The sequence below is a fragment of the Camellia sinensis genome, chromosome 13 (genome assembly GCF_055761805.1).
Source record: "Camellia sinensis isolate YWXY chromosome 13, ASM5576180v1, whole genome shotgun sequence".
NCBI classification, from domain to species: Eukaryota; Viridiplantae; Streptophyta; class Magnoliopsida; order Ericales; family Theaceae; genus Camellia; species Camellia sinensis.
Window position 1 is genome coordinate 29,691,569 of NC_138973.1, and position 20,567 is coordinate 29,712,135.

Below are 20,567 nucleotides of genomic sequence, written 5' to 3' on the forward strand. Positions count from 1 at the left end.
TATATTGACTGATATTTAAAACTTTGGTTGTAAGCTTTTGAAGACTTTTTTCTTTTTGTTTTTGTTATGAAGAAGAAAACTACAAAGAGAGAGAGAGAGAGAAAAAAACCAATGAACCGAAGTTATTATATTACTAATTAGAAAACGATGATGAAGAAGACGACGAAGAATCGAACAAAGGACACTCACCAGAGTTGACTCAATGTGTAGAGTTTTGGGCATGGTTGTAAGAGTAACTAGGTTAGGTTTGTTATTTTGAAGTGTGTGTTTGAAGATTGGCTTGTGCAAGTTGTTCCATTACTCAAAGGCATCAAATTTTGAAGTAAAAATCAAGATTTCAACATTCAAAATTTGATGGTTTAACAGTAATGAATATAAACATAGAATATAAACAAGGGCATCAAATTTTAAAACCATCAAATTTTGAAATGAAACAGTAATGAATATAAACATAGAATAGTTCAACAATCAAGTCATCTAACATTGTAGAAGTAAAAATCAAGATTTCAAGAACCAAAATAATAATTATAGCAATTAATTTTTGAGATTTTATTAACATCTAAGAGTGTTAAAATTCAGTGCCATCAATGAATGAGGGTATACAAATCCTTAAAACATAGATTCAAAATGTTTTTTGTGAAAGCAAAACATCGGTTGACAAAAACTAAACCAAGGCTGAAAGCAAAATGTTCCTTTGAAAGATTGATTCACTAAAATTGGTACTAGAATCAAACAAGCTAGATTGCTAGTTTGATGACAGAGCAAGAACGAGAATGGTTCTAGTGGAGATTAGTAGTGGCACTTATGGTCAAGGACATGGGAGGCGTGGAGGAAACAAAACCCATTCTCAGTCTGTCATATGAGAATAATTGAGAACATCCTCAATAAGATCTAAAACTAGACCAAAAAAACAAGTAATGAGAAACACAAATACTTTGGTGTTCACATTAAGTTACTTCAATTCAATACATACAAACATAGATTCAACCATGCCAACCATAGCATATTAGCAACACGCTTATACAATCGGGATGGAAAATTCAACAAGCACTATGAAGTGTCACAGTTACTAACTACTAGTATATTTCATTAAACTATGAAATTCATTTTCATAGAAATTCACAGATTCTCAGCCCTAACAAGTCTTGACAAATCATAAACTTCAGAGTATGTAGATATTAATTGTGCTATCTATGGTTCGTATGTTCCCTAGTTAACCGACTTCTTAATGTAGAGATATATAGTCCATTATCCTCAAGTTCAATAAGCTTCTGATCAATCCAAAGCAACAAAATAGCACCTGTGTGCATCACTCGATGATGTCATGTGCTTCCCCGTGCTGATAAGGACTAAAGCTCCCTGGAACTTCCATTTTACCAATAAACTGGTCCATTCCTGCATACAAAACAAGTAGTTTCAAGAACATTGCATTGTTTAGAGATCTCAAACATACAACATGAACATGATCATATGTTTGTTAGCTATACATTAGGATTTAGGATAAATAGAGAACCAAAGCATATGGATTCATACTTGGAACACTCATACATAGCTAAATGACCAAAACTGCCAGATGATATTAAATCACGATCCAATGGAAACATGGGCTCCCCTTTATTTGGCTGTGTATCCAAGCAAAGCATTTCAGCACTTAAGTCGGTACTTTGGGCATATACATTTTCAGCCCTTGATGCTGAATTCTCATGGGATTGGATGTTTTTGGGTTTTGTCTTCTTTTCTTTAGGGGACTCGACTTCAGCCTCTAGCTCTGATTCTACATTGTTTGGTACCCTAATCAATTGCTTTCGTTTTTAAGGGTGCATTTTGGGTCGGGTTAACCCGAGTAATGTTCAAAAAGAATAAGTCATAATTAAAAAAAAATTATCATAATTGAAAATGATATGGGATATAATTAAAGATTTCATTAGTTATAATTAAAAAAATTAATCATAATTTAAAAACTTTCAGGGTATACAAATCCTTAAAACTTTGTGTACATGAGATTTTTCCCCAAAAAACTTGTAAGACATCCACAGAATTCATGAATGAGAGAAACATTGTGTTGTTTTCATTCATCTCAAAGACAGGAAACCCTAAAATTTCAAATGTATGAACCTAGCAATGGAATTTATTTATTTTTTAATTTTTATGCACATATGCAATGAAAAGGGGAAATAGATTAAAAAGTCAAAAGAAAGAGAGGCAATAGATTTTTTTTCCTCTAGAGGTTAAAGAGGGTGAGACTTTTAGCAAATTCTACATTCTAAGCTCTTTGTTGAAGCTTCATCTTTAAACTTCCAGACCTAACGACCATACCAGATGAACCAATTTTATATAAGCCATCAAGATTGAGTATTACATAATGCTTTGATTGTTTAGCTACCTCCTCGAAAGTATAGGATATGAATTATAGAGGGAAAATTGCTTGGAAGCTATCTAATCTGAACAATGCTAATTGAACAAGACATCATGCAATTTCAAATGCAAATAAAGCTAATTGTGTAACAATAAAGCTTCAACAGAGTGCACCAACCAAATTTCAATACTCCAAAAATAAATTAATAAAATATTCAGTGCTATGCTAGAGTTTAGAAATATCCCAAACCATCAATCATCCAAATGAGCTAGAGCAGAAACACCAGCTTTCATTTTTTTTGAAAGATTTTCTGAAACTCTATATTTGAAAGATTTCATTTTTTTTTCTTCCTTTGTTATTGAAAACACAAAACAAAACCCTAGAAACCAGTATAGAAACAGAAACCAAATAGATCCACAAGTTTAACAAAAAACAAGAAATAGAGATTACAAATGGGGTGAATGCCTGTATTTTCTACCACCACAGCAAAATCACAGGAAAATCAAAGCAAAATCAAATGAAATGGAGTGATATCACAGCAAAATCAAATGAATCTCAAATGAATCAAGTGAATGCCAGAACTGACATTACAGCACATCCAACTCATCAGTGAAAAACAATTACTGAAACAGAGCACATACAACTCATCAATCACTGAAATAGAGAGAGAGAGAGAGAGAGAGAGGAAGAGTTTCAAAGAGAGAGAGAGAGACGGCGGAGCTCACCTTAGTAGACGATGGTGCAGATGGTGGTGGAGGTGGAGCTTCGAAATCGAAATCGAAATCGCTCTGAGATGAAATCACTAAGACCGATCTGAATCTCTGCGAATGATAAGAGTTTAGAGAGGGTTGAGAGAGAGAGAGAGAAATAGAGAGAGAGAGATTTAGAGAGAGAAAGAGAGCTCACCTACCTCGCCGGTGCAGATGGTGATGGCGGTGGAGCCTCTGAATCTCGAAATCGCTCTGAGAATGATAAGGGCTTAGAGAGAGAGAGAGAGAGAGAGAGAGCGCTGTGGAGATTTGGGCATAATATTTCTCAGATTCAAAATTAGAATTTGAAAAGAGTGAGAGAGGAAGCGCGTGAAGCACACCACATTTGGAGGCGTTTTTAAACGCCTCCAATTATAAAACGGTGTCGTTTTAAATAAAGAATTATGTGACGTTTTATAAAACGTCATTAAATACTAATAAAAGTGACGTTTTAAAAAGCGTCATTAAAAAAACGCCACCTAAACCTCTTTTTCCTGTAGTGTTTAGTCAAAGCTTCATTATTATATGTACGCGCGCGCAAGACAATTTAAGATTATTCCATACTGACAAACCTTATTTTGTGCAGCATAAGGGCACAGATTATCATGACTTCTTTGGCATCTTGATCTTGCTCATTATCAACTCTACCATCAGTTTTATTGAGGAAAATAATGCTGGCAATGCGGCTATTGCTCTTATGGCTCGATTAGCTCCAAAAGCCAAGGTTTCCCTCTTCCCGAATAAATACAGATCAAAAATTTTGTTTTCTATTTCTATTTCCTTTTTTTTCTCTTGAACTTTCAACATAAGTAAGGGAATGACTTATATTTGACTCTCTAATTACTCCTACCAGGTCCTGCGTGACGAGAAGTGGAGTGAGGAAGATGCTTCAGTGTTAGTTCCTGGTGACATAGTAAGCATCAAACTTGGGGACATTGTACCTGCTGATGCACACCTTCTTGAAGGAGATCCTCTAAAATTGATCAGGCATGTGATTCACTCCGAAATATGAGTTATCTCAACTTTTACATACACAGTCTAGTTGAAAAAAATAAAAAATAAAAAAATTGTTGTGCACTTCTTTTGCTTGGATAGGTGTTGTAAGCAGTCTTCAGAGTTCTGCATCTAGTGGAAGTTGATAAGGTCTATGAAAACAAAATTTTACATCTAACCCTCAAGTTCTTAGCTCTTACAACTTCATTACGATTTAAAGAGCCAGTGATTTCTTCAAAATAATTTACTTTCCAGGGTTTGAGATATTTAATATGTCTCTGACATTTGTAGTCTGCTCTTACTAGAGAATCACTTCCTGTAACCAAGATTTGAGATATATAAATTTCTGATTTATGTTCTGTAGAGGTGGAAAATACTCGGAAGAAGATGCAATGGCTGTCGTGGTACAGATTTTGAGTGTGGTTACCTACTGTTATCTCCAAGGTGTAGTTCACCGTGACCTCAAGCCTGAGGTAATGAACTCGGACATTTTCATTATTTTCTTGGTAATTTATAGAACTTAACGTGGAAAATATTACATCTTGTAGCAAGTTCCGGATAGAGTGTTCATACATAACCCTACTAATAGGCTTTAAAACTGTTTTTAACATTTTTCTTCTCATAATCATAAGTTAGTCAAAACATGGGATATAATACACAATTTAAAGAGACCAATAATTCTAAAGCTAACAGACATTAATTTCATCTAATCTAATCCATCCTAACAAATATGTCCTAAATGGACAATGATCTCTAATAGCATTTCAAAGTTGTTTTCATTCATCTCAAATATGTCCTGCCTTTTATTTTGGCAGAGCTAATGCTTTTTGGACTTGTGTCATTGGTAATGGGTCATTGGATCAATCAAGTGAAAGCGTTGTTAAATAATTTTCCCTCTTGTTGGCTGCAGCCGGGAATGGTAACAACTGATCTTCTGTTGTCTGGAGCTTCTACAAAGCAGGTGGAATGTGTATTGCATATTTCCTTGATTTCTTTTGTGAAGCTTTTGGATCAATCAAGTGAAAGCGTTTAATTTATTACAGGCCAAGTTTTTCATTAATGTTTTGGTAGAACCGGCAGAAGTGGTAAGAGTTTATTGATGTGGTGATCTACCTAAGGGAGTGATGTACAAACAGTGTTTTTAATTCCTTGTTTTTGAGTTTTAGGTGCTTGCTTTGTTTCAATAGTCATCTGAATTCATGATTATGGATTGTGATGTTCGATGAAATAAATCATATGGTTAGGTTTTCCAAATAGGCAAATGCACATACAAGACTTAGAGATGAGCCATTTAGACACAACATTCTAGGCTATGATCAACTACTGACTGAATTATGTGTGAGTGCTCAAATGAATTTGGGAAGAAAAAAAAGAAAACCGGACTTCTGAAGATCATATTCAAATGTGATGTGTAAGTTTTGACCATATTCAACTCGCCTTGTGTGTGCATGCGCCTGTGTGTTTATGCGAGTGAGGGCATGCATGTAGGTAGCAGAGTATCTCGTCCCAAACATCAGATCTGTCCCTGCCAATGGATTGAGCAAGCCCATTTACATTCGATTCCTTACTGGCTTGAAAGCATACTCTCAGATATTCTCAGTTAAGTGGAAAAAAAAAATGAAAAGAACTTTTGATTCTTGGTTTTCTATATTTAAATTGTGGTTATTAATCCTTTTGTTTTTTGGCCGTATTGTGTAGAGATTTGCTTTTGGTGCTAGGCGGAATCGATGTCTGCTTGAAGATTGATGAGGATCAGAGGTCTAATATGTCCATACAGCATATTTTCTTTCACATAAAATTTGCTGCTCTCTCTCTCTCTCTCTCTAGCTTTTGTGGTCAAGATTTGCATTAAATCATTGGCCTAGTTGTTTCTATACATGTGTAGCAAACTCAATTGTTTTGGAGACCGTCTCTACAATGCCTTACAATTATTTGCTTATTACTGTGCTAACCAAGATTCTAGAAAATTGATGTAGAAGTTCTGTTGAAATTATATTTTTCTGCTTGTCGTGTTGAATTTGTTATTTGATAGGTCTGCAATACATGTGTGTGATATAATATTTTTTCTTTTTATTTTTTGGTTGTGTTTGTTGCTTGATTTTGGTTTAGAATATTTTTTCTTTTTAATTTTTGGTTGATTTTGGTTTTGAAATCTAACAGAATGCACAATCTATAAAGAAGGAAAAAAAAAAAAAAAAAACGAGGCTATAACGGCGTTTTTCGAAACGCCACTACAGTGCCAAGTCATATTTTTAAAATAAAAAAATTTGTCACAGCGTTTTTAAAACGTCGCTAAATATTAGATGACGTCATTTTACCGTATTTACCACACTTAGCGGCGTTTTTAAAAACGCCATCTATACTAATTTAGTGACGTTTTTAAAGCGTCATAATGTTATAGCGACGGCCGCATCTTCGGCGTTTGGTACTAAACGTCACAAAAAGAATTAACGGCGTTTTTTATACCTATAGCGGCGTTTGAAAAACGCCACTAAATGTGAAATTTCCAGCAGTGGTGAGAGCATGGTGACCAAGTGAAGGCATTTGTTTTTTTTTTTTGGAGGGGGGAGGAGAGTAACTAATTAGGTAAGAGCATTCACAGTGAAACTGCTAAGGGACGTGTTAGTGTTAGTATCAGTTGTTAATATTTTAGCTAGTGAACGACTCAAATGATACTCTAATAGAGCTGTTATGGGGTGTGTTAGTGTTAGCCATTAGTGTCAGTTGTTAATTTATTTGTTAACTGCAGCGAGTCTTCTAGCCAGCGAGAAAGAGAGAAAAAAGAGAAAGAAAAACATAGAGAGAGAAAAAAAACACAAACACACACACACAGGGGGGAGAGATGGACGCTAGAAAGTGCAATGAGGTCGTTTGACTAGATGTCAGGCCGGACGTCCGGACCCTTGCTGTTCTGTTGTTGTTTTGCTAGGTTGTTCTTCTAGATTCGAATTTTAGGTTTCATGGTGAGGAATGTAGTGATGATAGTCAACAAGTGCAACAGCAACAACCAATGAGGAATTCTAGATTGGTGAGGTATCGATCTACGCCGAGTTCCTATTTTGCAAGGCTCGTCAACACTAGTGGTGGTGGTGGAGAAAATTGTGATCAATTTGTAGTCCTTGGCCTTCAAGTCCAGAAACAAAGTAAATTTTTGCCAGATTTATGTCATGTGGTGGTACACAAGACTCAACTCCTCACAATCCATGTGATATTGGGCAAAATTCTTCAACAAATGAAACTTTCCGACCACAATTTGTTGCAAATTTGAAGCAAGCAATTGACAATTTTCATCATCATCATCATGAGTAGCAACGACAGCAGAAACAAAACAATGGTTATTTTATTTATTATATATATTTATTCTTAGCACACACTTTAACGCATTTATTGCACCATTACTTATTCTCTAAAATTAATAAATTCTTAATATATCTTAACACACATTTTTGGACCCTACATTTATCACTTTTTTGTCATATAACACACTTTAACACACTTTTTTATTTATCCCATTGTAGATGCTCTAATAGTGAAATTTTATTTTCAAAATAATAATAAAGTTTATAAATTTTAATTATTAAAATTATAAAAAATTATGTGTAAATAATTATTTTTGTAGAGTATATATCTTATTTGTAATTTTTCTTTATTTATTTTGTTAGTGAAGAAAATATTTAAGAAAAAATGGGAAAAAATCCAATCCATGAAATGGTTTGGGACGGAGGTCTAAGTTTTGATTTTTGGTATAAAGAAAGACACACGCAAGGCACTTCTCGGTGGATAAGTCGAAACATGCCGTGTATAATTCTTGACATCTGTAGCATAACTTGAAATCTACACTTCCGTTTATAATAAAAAATAAAAAATAAAAAATTTGAAACCTACACTTTCGTATTTTGTACCTATGGGCAATGTTTTAAAAATTGGATCGGTGAGTGAACCGAAAAAAGGATCGGGTGAACGGGTCACCAGTTCAACAGTCAGGTTGAACCGGAATCAAACCGTGACGTAATAAATATATTAAAATTATATTTAAATAAAAATATAAGTAATAAAATTATAAATTAAAAATATTAAAAATATTAAATTATCTTAAATATTTGTCTTAATATTTTTTTTACTGAAAAATATAATAATATATTTTAAAATATTATTAATTTCAATTTTGGAAGATGAAATCAAATATTTAATATTCCCTCCATATGATTTTAATTCAAATAATTTGATTGAAAGAAAAGCAAAATTTTTGGAGGGATATCAAAATTTCAATATTCCCTCCAATACATTCGATTGAATCCCACATGGATTTCTTGAGTTTTTTTGAAAGAGTTTTTTTCTTATAAATAGGTGAAGAGTTTCACAATAATTTCATCAAACTCTTAATGGGATTCCTCACAAGAGGAGACCCTTGAAAAAGAGTTTCAAATTAAAATTTTCTTATATTCTTATATTATATATATATATATATATATATATAAAATAAGAAAGAAAGAAAAGAAAGAAAAAAAAAATTTCCGAGCTGGACAGCCCGGCGAACCGGCTCCGGGTCGACCGGTTCACCCGCCGATTTTTTCGGTTCTCGCTAAAAACGTCGGTTTTCAATTCTGGCCGGTTTAGAGGGTCCATCCGGACCGGTCGATGGTTCAACCAGTCGAACCGGCCGGTCTGGTCCGGTTTTCAAATCCATGCCTATGGGTATAAGTCTGGTCTCCAGTCAAAATTTAGCCAGGTTGTGTTGGCTCACGGGTCAAAAAATTAAGCTTAGAGTCAGGAGATATTCGGGCATTGGGCGGGCTGACCAAATTTTTTTGTTTTTTCAAAATTTTTTTCTATTAAAATTTTATTATTTTCTACTAAAAAATACACTGGGCTTTGGGCCGGGCCTTGAGTGAGTCTTAAGCGGATCGATGAGCTAGGCCTCAAAACGATGACCCAGAGGCTCAAGTTTGGGCCTAAACGGGCCAGGCCCATCTCGGGCCGCAGGCGGGTTTCAAGCCACCCTTGGGTTGAGGGCCATTTTTACACCCCTATTTGTATCCAAAAAATAATAATAATAATAAATAAATATATCTAATAACTTGAAATCTATACTTCCGCTTTTAACAAAATTTAAATTTGGATTTGTGTTTTCGAGATCTTTCGAGTAAGATTAATATTAAATATAACATTCCAAAAAAATAATAATTATTATTTTTTGGTTAATCAAAAGAGTGAATTGACTTTTTTTTTTTTAATGAAAATAAATGCCCAAAATTGACTTTGGTAATTTTACATGGATAGATCTTGAAAAAACACATGAGATCAAAACAAAAAAAAAAAAAAAAAAAGGAATTGCCCAAACCGATTATTGAACGCAAAGTTATGATGCGTTGAAGTTTTAACACCATAAATAAAAAAAATTTATACCTTCATACAACAATCTGTTAAAATTATTTTAATTTATGTATACCAATATTTTTAGGGGAATGCATCAATAAATCCCAAATTAATAACTTATACACTGTTTAGTCTTAAAAGTTTTCTTATAGACTGAAAGGTCCCATTACAACGTTTCAAACATCAGATTAATGTTTCGAACATTAGATTTCGAACATCAGATTAATGTTTCGAACATTAGATTTCGAGCATCAGATTAATGTTTCGAACATTAGATTGATGTGCAAATGGGACTAAATGGAGCATAAGAAAACTTTTAGGACTAAATGGTTCAACTTTTCAGAAACTAGGACTTATGGATAAATTGTTCATATTTTTACTTGTGCAAAATTTTAAAACTATTTATTTTCATATTTGAACCTGTATGTACAAATTATTTTAACAATCACATCTAATTTTAACACTTGAATCTCAAACAAGTAGCCCGACAACACCTAGGCAAAAACAGAGCCACATGAAAATAAAAATTCACCAGATGTTTGATGTTAAGAATCAGGTGTCATCTGTTGTATAATGCGTAACTTTTCCTATCTCTATTCCTTCACTGATTATTATACAACCAAAATTACAAAATCAAAACTCACGACATAGTGAAATACAACTGGATTAATTTTACTTTTTTTATTTTTATTTTGTATCAGTAAAATGAAAATTTTATTGATAAGAATCCAAAATACAAAATATACTTAGACATATATCAATAAAGAAAAGGGCAGTATGTGAAGCATCATAGTAATACTGACTTATCCCAACTATACTGATACAGAAGAGTAATAGGGTTGCACAACTGATTTGATTTAGAGCATAGAGGAAATCTTAATGGGCTCTACAACATGTGAATCCCCATTAGTCCCCATAGTCGTTCTCCAAAGCTCCACCTTGAACCTTTCCATAGCAGCCACAGGCAAACATACAGGCACCACAATCCCATGCTCTCCATCACCATTCCTAAACAATGCATAGGGGCTACTAAAAGATGTGCCACCAACAGGACCTCCATACACAGGCTTCCCCCACCCAAAATCAACCTCTCCAAAACCGGCATGTGTTGTGTCGGAAACAATGAAATTCCATGATCTTGAACATGGAGGTCGTCTCTTGACCACCAAGAAATCTGCCACTGACCTTATGTATTTTTCGGTCACACGAGCCTTGGCTTTTTTAACCAATTCTACTGCATATTCTAGTGGATTTTTACACAACATTTCAGCTTTTGAAATTGCCGCTGGAGAGACAGATGAGTTGCCGTAGTAACCAGGAGGCAAGTTCAGGCCAGGCTTGCCTCGCACATCGACCATGAATGTCACCCGAAGGGTCTCAGTGGGATGAATTTGGAGTGCAATTGTGCGGCAACTGTTGGTGCAAAATTGGTAAATATGACAAGCGACATAAATAAATGGACAAATTACATTGCTAGTCTATGTATTCTAATCCTTGTATTATTTTGGTCTCTCTAATTTTAGTTTGATCAATTTTTGTCTTGAATTTTTTTTATTTTATCTCAAATTTCTCCATTGATACCCAATTGTTAGTGACAAATACTCATATGAATGATACGTGTCTTATTTTTAAAAGTAAAATTATAAAAGAGAAATTATCACACAATGGTGATTACACAAAATTATTACAAATTCATGAGTTGTTATTTGTAATTAAATTTGTAATTAAATTTTAAAATACCCATTGAGTTGTTATTTTTCCAATTATAAACTTGATCAATTGAGTGACTTAATCTCAATGAATCCGTTTGGAGTGTTGGTTTTTTGATTAAAATAGTAAAAAAGTCAAAAAATCTAATCACAATCATCCTCTCAATTTTTCTACAGATATTTTCGCAAAAAGTCAAAAACCCAACTAAAAGAGCTACTTCCTTAACAACTTAGAAAAATTTTGTCAAAAATGTAACGGCGTTATCAATTGCAATAAATTAACGTAAAATCTAAAATTAAAAGCCAAAATTGAGTCAATTAACACTAGAGAGACTAAAATAAGACAAGCAACAAAATGTAAAGACTACTGATGTAATCTTCCCAAATAAATTTCAACTTCTTTGCACGCAAATATATTAAAAATGAAAATGATGCAAGAACATTACCTCCATAAACACGCAATGAGAACTTTGCAGAGTGGAAGATGAGTGAAAAAGGTGTGGTGGAGGAAGATGGTTGAAAATGGCAGTCATCTGTTTGGTACCAAAAAAGAAAGATTGATGGAGTGTATCGTTGTTGTCGGACATGTCCATGGAGGTGGTGCTTTGGTGGTTCCCTGAGTCTTGTACTGGTGATGTAGTGCGCATGTTATCTGTGGAGATTCCCTTGCGTTAAGGAGCTCTCTCTGCCACACGAGTCATGGTGGGAAAGAAGATGAACCTTTTGCCATATCTACGGTTGCTTTCAGGAATTGGACAAGGCCGAGTTCATCGCTCACTACGTGGTTCACAGTTGGATCGCAAGTACGAATCCTCCACATGACAAACATGTAATCTACATCCATGCATGCATGCATTTCAGAGGGACAACATAACATGCATTGATTAATATTTGTTATATCCACAAAGGTGCGTGTATGTAAATTAAATGTATAAATTAAATAAATAATAAAATAAAATAATTCAGAAAATAATTATATAAATTATTTTCTGAATTAAATGCTTACAGAAAATAATGTCGAGGCTTGTGTTGGACACAATCTCCTTAATGTAGATTTCGCTCTCGCTCCGATGCTTCGAGTTTTACCGGCGTCTACTTCCCAGGATGCAACGATTAACACTTGATTTTACAACACTATAAAATCAAGTCTGGCGAACCAAAACTTTGCTGAAACTCTCTCTTTCTCTTCCTAAATTAAATGCAGAATAAATGCAGAAAATGGAAAGACGAAAATGAGAGAAGAGAGACGAAAATCTGAGGGAAAAATGTATGTTCTGAATTGCTGGAAGACTGGCTTTCTATAGGAGGAAAGGTGGCTGTTCGAACAGGTGGAAAACCTGTTCGGACAGATTGAACAGGTACCAATCTGTTTGAACAAATAAACAGTTGAATTCAATAGGAGTGAACCTATTTTTGACCCTTCTGAACCTGTTCGGGTGGTATGAACCTGTTAGGGACCTGTTTGGGTGAAGAAAAAATTCTGGACTAATTTATTTTGAATTTTGAAACCAAAATTAAAAATTAAAAATAAATTACAAAAGTTTTTGGCCCAAAAAGATAAGTATTGGGCCGGACTAGCCCAACCCAACCTCACACCACGCACCCACGCCCAACCCAACCAACCCGACCGACGGGTGACGGCGGTACGCGCGTGTGGTTTTAATTTTGGGTCCATTGGGTTAAGCCAACTTCATCCATAACCTCACCCTTCCACAAACTTGGGTTCCCCTTGGGGCCCATCCCAAGTATCCCAAGTTAAGGTATATAAACTCATTCAAAACCTCAAGCTTTTCCAATGTAGGACAAGCACATTTCACAAATGTGTAGGAATCCCACCAAAAAACTAGTTCCACGAATCCGAAAATGCGCGTTGAATTCTCATTCATCTGGAAATGGTTTTGAGCAACCAAATATATGAATTTATTCACTACGCGGTATTAAACATGAACCCAATTAGAAATGTTAAAAATAACGCTTGGGTCTCACCTTAATTAATGCTCAAAGTTAGCAAAAAATAAGGTTATACAAAAGTCATTTTCCAACAATCCCCCATATGAATGGAATTTACGATAACGAACATGCAACAAGATGCAGACAAAGAAAGAGTACATTAAGAAGATACACCACATTGAGATAGACAGCTTTTGGCTTTGAACCTCCTCTAGTGAAAGCCTACCGGACTTACTGGCTAACCAGTGGACGTGATGCCTTGAACTGTTCAGCTGTTTGTGTAAGCCAAGATAATAGACTACACATAGGGTGTGTTTGATTGGACGGACTGGAAAATGGGGGATTAGAATCCATCGGACTTGAGTCCTGGGACTGTGAATCCCTCGGACTATTTGGTCGGATTGGATATGTATCCTGTGTTTGTTTTTTCATGGGATTAGATGTCTGGATAGGACTATTTTCAGTGAATCCATTGTTTGTTTTTTCATGGGATTAGATGACTGGATAGAATAAATGAACAAAAGACTATTTTACCCTTTTTCAAGTGTTTACTAAATAACAATATTAAATCTGTCTTTAAATGTAATCTTTATTTATAATTGATTAGTGGACCACAATTAATTATTTAATTTTTTCAATGTTTTTTTTTTAGAACCATTGTTTTTTTTTCAAAGTTTGAAACATATATTTTTCCAATATTTATATTTTTTAATGGTCACATTTTTTAAATATAAATGAGACCATGAAAGTAAAATTTTACTCTGTATGAAAGTAAAATTTTACACTCTGAAACTAAAGTAAAATTTTACTCTGTATGAAAGTAAAATTTTACTCTGTATGAAAGTAAAATTTTACTCTGTATGAAAGTAAACTTTTACACTCTGAAACTAAAGTAAAATTTTACTCTGTATGAAAGTAAAATTTTACTCTGTATGAAAGTAAAATTTTACACTCTGAAACAAAGTAAAATTTTACTCTGTATGAAAGTAAAATTTTACTCTGTATGAAAGTAAAATTTTACATTCTGAAACTAAAGTAAAATTTTACTCTGTATTATGAGGGCAAAATGGTCATCTCACCTCTCTAATCCAAACAGTGAATAATCCTACCAAAATTATCCCACCCCCCCCGGACAGTGGAATCCCCCATATGGGGGATAAGGAGTCCGGCCAGACATGGAGTCCGGCGGACTAAAAAAAAATCAAACGGCGGATAAGGAGCACTATTTGGATTACAATCCAAATAGTGGATAGTCCCCCCCTTAATCCGGCGAATCAAACACGCCCTTAGTGTATCCGCAGACACAGTTTGGTTCTTACGGTTGTATTCATTTTGGCCCTGAACAACGTATGGTAATTCATGAGTGCTCTAGAGAATTTAGGCTTCTCAATTCTCATAGAACCAGCCCAGTTCACACTCATATAAGTGATTTCTTATTAAGTGTATCCTGTTATACCTCACTTGGATGTCCAAGCTGTAAGAATCATTAAAAGCAAAGCTTATCCTACTAACGCTGCATGTATCACTCTTCTTATCATAGAAATGAGTAGAAGTAAATCTTCTTAGTGATACATGAAGTCATCCATAATTCAGTTGTCTCTTTGAACCTAGATCTTGGGATTTCCAGTCAACTAGGTTAGGTTGCCATTATGGCGACTTTTAAGTAATAGGCTTTAATCTCATTCCCCTCGATAAATGGTACACTTGCTCTCTGGCTAGCCCTTTAGTTAATGGATCCGCAATATTCTCATTTGACTTTACATATTCTATAGAAATTATTCCATGTGAGAGCAAATGCCTAACGATATTATGTCTTCGACGAATGTGTCAAGACTTATCGTTATACATATGATTCTGTGCCCGTCCTATTGTTATTTCACTATTACAGTGAATGCATATAGCTGGCATAGGTTTAGGCCACATTGGAATGTCTTCTAAGAAATTACGAAACCATTCTGTTTCTTCTCCTGTTTTATCTAATGCGATAAACTCATATTCCATTGTCAACCTTGCTATGCATGTCCGCTTGGAGGATTTCCAAAAGACTGCAGCACCTCCTAGGGTAAAGACATATCCACTAGTGGATTTTGAGTCTTTAGTATCCGATATTCAATTTGCATTACTGTACCCCTCGAGTACTGCTGGATATTTGGTATAATGTAAGCCATAATTCTGGGTATGTCTTAGATACCTAAGTACCCTAATTGTCGCTTTCCAATAATCGGACCCTGGATTACTTGTGTACCTACTCAATTTGCTTACAGCATAGGCTAAATCTGGCATAGTGCAATTCATTAAGTACATCAAGCTTCCGATTATTCGAGAGTACTCTAATTGTGATATGCTTGCACATGTATTTTTTGACAAATGAAGACTAATGTCAACAAGTGTTTTAGCAGGACGGTCGTCATGCTTTCCAAATTTCTCCAAAATCTTCTCAACATAATGAGACTGAGATAAAGCATATCATTCAGATGTTCTAATAATCTTTATTCCTAGAATTACATCAGCTACTCCCAAATCTTTCATGTCAAACTTTTTGTTCAACATTTTCTTTGTGGATTTAATCATGTCATTGTTACTTCCAATAATGAGTATGTCATCTACATAAAGACAAAGTATGACATAACCTTTGTCTGTGCTTTTAACATAGACGCATTTGTCACATTCGTTTATGTTAAAACCATCCGAAAGCGTAGCGTGATCAAATTTTTTATTTCATTGTTTCAGAGCTTGTTTTAATCCATAAAGAGATTTGACAAGTTTACAAACCCTTTTCTCTTGGCCGGGAACTTGAAACCCTTCTGGTTGCTCCATATAGATTTCCTCATCTAACTCGCCATTCAAAAAAGTTATTTTAACATCCATTTGATGTATTTCCAGATTATACAAAGCTGCAATCGCAATCAACATGCGAATGGATGTTATTCTTGTCACTGGTGAATAGGTGCCAAAATACTCAAGGCCTTCCTTCTGCCTGTATCCTTTAACAACAAGCCTAGCCTTGTATTTATCTATTGAACCATTTGCTTTCATTTTTCTCTTGAATATCTACTTATATCCAAGAGGTTTACATCCTGGTAGAAGATTCACCAGTTCCCAAGTATGATTTTGCAGTGTTGATTCAATTTCACTATTCACAACCTCTCTCCATAATGGAGCTTCAGGACTTGACATTGCTTCCTTGAAGTTTTGAGACTCATTTTCTAACAAGTATGTCAGAAAATCTGGACCAAATGATTTAGAGATCCTAGCCCTCTTGCTACGTCTAGGTTCATCAGATTCATTATCATTTTGGTCTTCATTGCTACCAATAGCAGTATTAAAAGTTCTTTTATTTGAACTTTTCTCTTCAGTTTCCTGACTAAGAAAAATATGTTCAAAAAACGACGCATTTCTTGACTCAATAATAGTGTTTACATGCATATTCGGATTTTTAGATCTATGAACTAAAAATCTATATGCACTACTATTATTCGTATAACCAATGAACACACAATCAACGGTCTTTGGTCCTATCTTAGTCGTTTTGGGACTAGGGACTGCCACCTTGGCCAAACACCCCACACTTTGTTAGGTAATTATAGACAGGTCGTTGGCCTTTTCATAATTTATAAGGTATTTGATTGAGTTTCTTATAGGGTACCCGGTTCAGGAAAAAGTTAGTAGACAAAATCGCTTCCCTCCACAAGTTCTGAGGTAACCCTGAACTAATCAACATGGCATTCATCATCTCTTTAAGAGTTCGATTCTTTCTCTCAGCAACTCCATTTGACTGAGGAGAATAGTGTGCAGTGGTTTGCTGAATGATACCATGTTCAGAACAAAATTCTTCAAATGGTGCATCATACTCACCACCTCTGTCACTCCTTATTATCTTAATAGTTTTACCAAGTTGATTTTCAACCCTAAGTTTATATTGCCTAAAAGCTTCTACGGCTTCATCTTTACTTCTCAATAAAAAAAACATAGCAATATCGAGTGCAATCATCAATAAAAGTAATAAAGTACTACTTACCTCCTCTAGTTTGAACAAATTTTAAATCACAGATATTTGTGTGAATTAAACTTAGAGGGTCAGTACTTCTTTCAACTTTATTAAATGATGCCTTAGTGAGTTTTGCCTCAATACAAATCTCACATTTATGATTAGGATCAAATTGTAAGTTTGGTAAACATTCTAAAGCAACAAGTCTACGCAAAGAATTAAAATTAACATGTCCTAATCTACCATGCCATAAAAAAGAAGATTCAACAATATAAACAGAAGATGTGTTATTATTATTAAAAGCCAAATTAGGTACAACAGTTATTACATTGAGCTTAAAAAGCCAATCACTCATGTAACCTCGCCCCACATACATTCCGCTCTTGGAGAGTACAACTTTATCAGATTCAAAGACTAATTTAAACCCATTCTTGATCAACAATGACCCAGAAATCAAATTCTTGCGAATCTCTGGCACATGGAGTACATTGTTAAGAGTGAGTTCTTTTCCCGAGGTTATTTTTAGCATAATCTTTCCTTGTCCTTCTACAATTGATGTGGAGGAGTTTCCTGTTCCCCACTTTCCATCACTTTGTAGGTTATGAACATCTTCTTATCTGCACAGATATGGCGGGTTGCTCCAATAGCCACCCACCATTCCTTGGGATCGCCTACCAAATTTGCTTCAGAGACTACTGCAGCAAGATTGATGTCTGCCACTCCATCGGAAAGATAAAAATCATCGGCTATGTTGGCTTGTGCTGGATTTTTGCTTGAACTTCCTCCGTCCTTGTGAACGTGACAATCCTTAGCACGATGTCCATCTTTGCCGCACACAAAACACTTGCCTTTGAACCTCTTGTTGAACCCGTTTTTTATCCTTTTGTTGATCTTATTAGTGGATCCTTGTTTAGGACCATTGCGAATGCTTCCGCTTCTTGTTGTTGAACTTTGACCCTTGTCTACGTTCCACAACATTTGCTTTAGCCTGCATGACATGGTCCCCTAAATTTTTTTCGAAACCACGGTTGTCCTCCTCAATTCGGAGCCGCACTATTAGTTCCTCCAATTTTATCTCCTTGTACTTATGCTTTAGATAATTCTTGATTTTTTTCTAGAATAGTGGCAATTTTTCAATGATTGCTGCAACCTGAAAAGATTCACTGAGAACCATCCCTTCCGTATGTATGTCATGGAGAATTAATTGGAGATCTTGAACTTGGCTAATAACTGTCTTGGAATCCATTATTTTAAAATCCAGAAAACGACCGACAATAAATTTCTTTGTACCGGCGTCCTCTGTCTTATATTTATGATCTAGTGATTCCTACAATTCTTTAGCAGTGCTTTTGACACTATACACATTGTATAGTGTATTGTCCAACCCATTGAGGATATAATTTCGACATAGAAAATCACCATGTTTTCATGCATCGACTGCGGCAATCACTTGCCGATCAGTCTCTCCCTCGTTCAGTGCCGGGGCTTTTTCATGAGTGAAGCGTGCCAAATTCAATGTCGTAAGATAAAATAACATTTTTTATTGCCATCTTTTAAAATCATTTCCATTGAATTTTTTTGACTTCTCTCCATGATTTACCGATACTGCCAGAGTCATCACTGGCACAACAAATGTGGGGGTTTGAGTAATAACAGTCTCAGTACTGTTAATTTCAATTGTCATAATTCTGACGAAATAAAAATAATATGCCAATCACAAATTTATACAAAAAAGAATTTACACACAAAATAAATAGAATAATATTTTGTAACAAAATTCCAATGATAAACAGTATATTACTGCTATGTTATCAAAGAAATCATTAAGCAGTATATTACTACTATTTAAGAAATTAAACAGTATATTACTACTATTTAATTTTCCGAAACAAAATATTTGTCTGTCTATCGCAGAAATAAATAAAAATAAAAATTCTACTTTAAGATTGTTATACCCACAAAGGTGTGTGTGCAAATTAAATATATAAATTAAATAAATAATAAAATAAAATAATTCAGAAAATAATTATATTCCGAATTAAATGCTTACAAAAAATACTATCGAGGCTTGTGTTGAACACAATCTCCTTAAAGTAGATTTTACTCTCGCTTTGTTGCTTCGAGTTTTTCCGGCATCTATTTCCCAGGATACAACGACTAACACTTGATTTTACAGCACTATAAAATCAAGTCTGGCGAACCAAAACTTTGCTAAAACTCTCTCTTTCTTTTCCTAAATTAAATGCAAAATAAATACAGAAAATATGAAGATGGAAAGAAGAGAAGAGCGATGAAAATTTGAGGAAAAAATGTATGTTCTGAATTACTGGAAGGCTGGCTTTATATAGGAGGAAAGGTGGCTGTTCGAATAGGTGGAAAACCTGTTTGGATAGATTGAATAGGTAAAAATTTGTTTGAACAGATAAATAGGTGAATTCAACAGGTGTGAACTTGTTTTTGGCCATTCTGAACTTGTTAGGGTGGTATGAATCTGTTAGGGACCTGTTTGGGTGAAGAAAAAATTATGGACCAATTTATTTTGAATTTTGAAACCAAAATAAAAAATAAATTACAAAAGTTTTTGGCCTAAAAAGATAAAGTATTGGGCCGAACTAGCCCAATCCAACCTCATACAACGCACCCGTGCCCAAGCCCAGGCCTAGACAAGCTCGCCCGACCGACGGGCGACGGCGGCGGCACGCGTGTGGTTTTAATTTTAGGTCTATTGGGTCTAACCCACCTCACTCATAATCTCACCCTTCCACAAACTTGGGTACCCCTTGGAATCCATCTCAAGTATCACAAGCTAAGGTATATAAACCCATTCAAAACCTTAAGCCTTTCCAATGTGGGACAAGAACATTTCACAAATGTGTAGGAAACCCACCAAAAAACTAGTTCCACGAATCCGAAAATGCGCGTTGAATTCTCATTCATCCGGAAATGATTTTGAACAACCAAATACATGAATTTATTCACTACGCAATATTAAATATGAACCCAATTAGAAATGTTAAAAATAATATTTAAATACCACCTTAATTAATATTTAAAATTAACAAAAAAATAAGATTATACAAAAGTCATTTTCTAACAATATTAACAACATAAAGGTTAAGCGTATGTCATGTGTCGTGACTCGGTAGTTGACAATTAGATTATGTGTTTGAATTCTATTGCTGTCCCAATAATTAAACGTGTTTAGCACACCCGTAAAAGAGAATTCAACCACATGTAAAGGGCATTTATGGCTCGGCTCCCTGGGAATGGACTTCTTTGCCCTCCACCTAAGCTGCGCAGTAAAAATCCAAAGTCAATTCCAATAAACAATAAAGTTTCATATTAAGGGGTTATTTGGGGTGTTTTAAATAAATATATATATATTTTTTTTAGATTAAAAAGTTGAGAAAAAAATATAAATATTTGGGTTAGATTTTTAACTTTTT

General features: G+C 34.7%; 1 long non-coding RNA gene and 1 pseudogene across 1 annotated transcript; one reads left to right on the top strand and one right to left on the bottom strand.

Moving 5' to 3' along the window:
- The first annotated feature begins 4,973 nt into the window (after positions 1 to 4,973).
- Positions 4,974 to 6,031, top strand: LOC114279732 (uncharacterized). Its single transcript, XR_014349891.1, has 3 exons — positions 4,974 to 5,059; positions 5,142 to 5,183; positions 5,587 to 6,031. It is a non-coding gene; the product is annotated as an uncharacterized LOC114279732 (long non-coding RNA).
- A 4,300-nt stretch (positions 6,032 to 10,331) lies between these two features.
- LOC114279720 (methanol O-anthraniloyltransferase pseudogene) lies at positions 10,332 to 10,832 on the bottom strand (annotated as a pseudogene).
- Between the last annotated feature and the right edge of the window lie 9,735 nt (positions 10,833 to 20,567).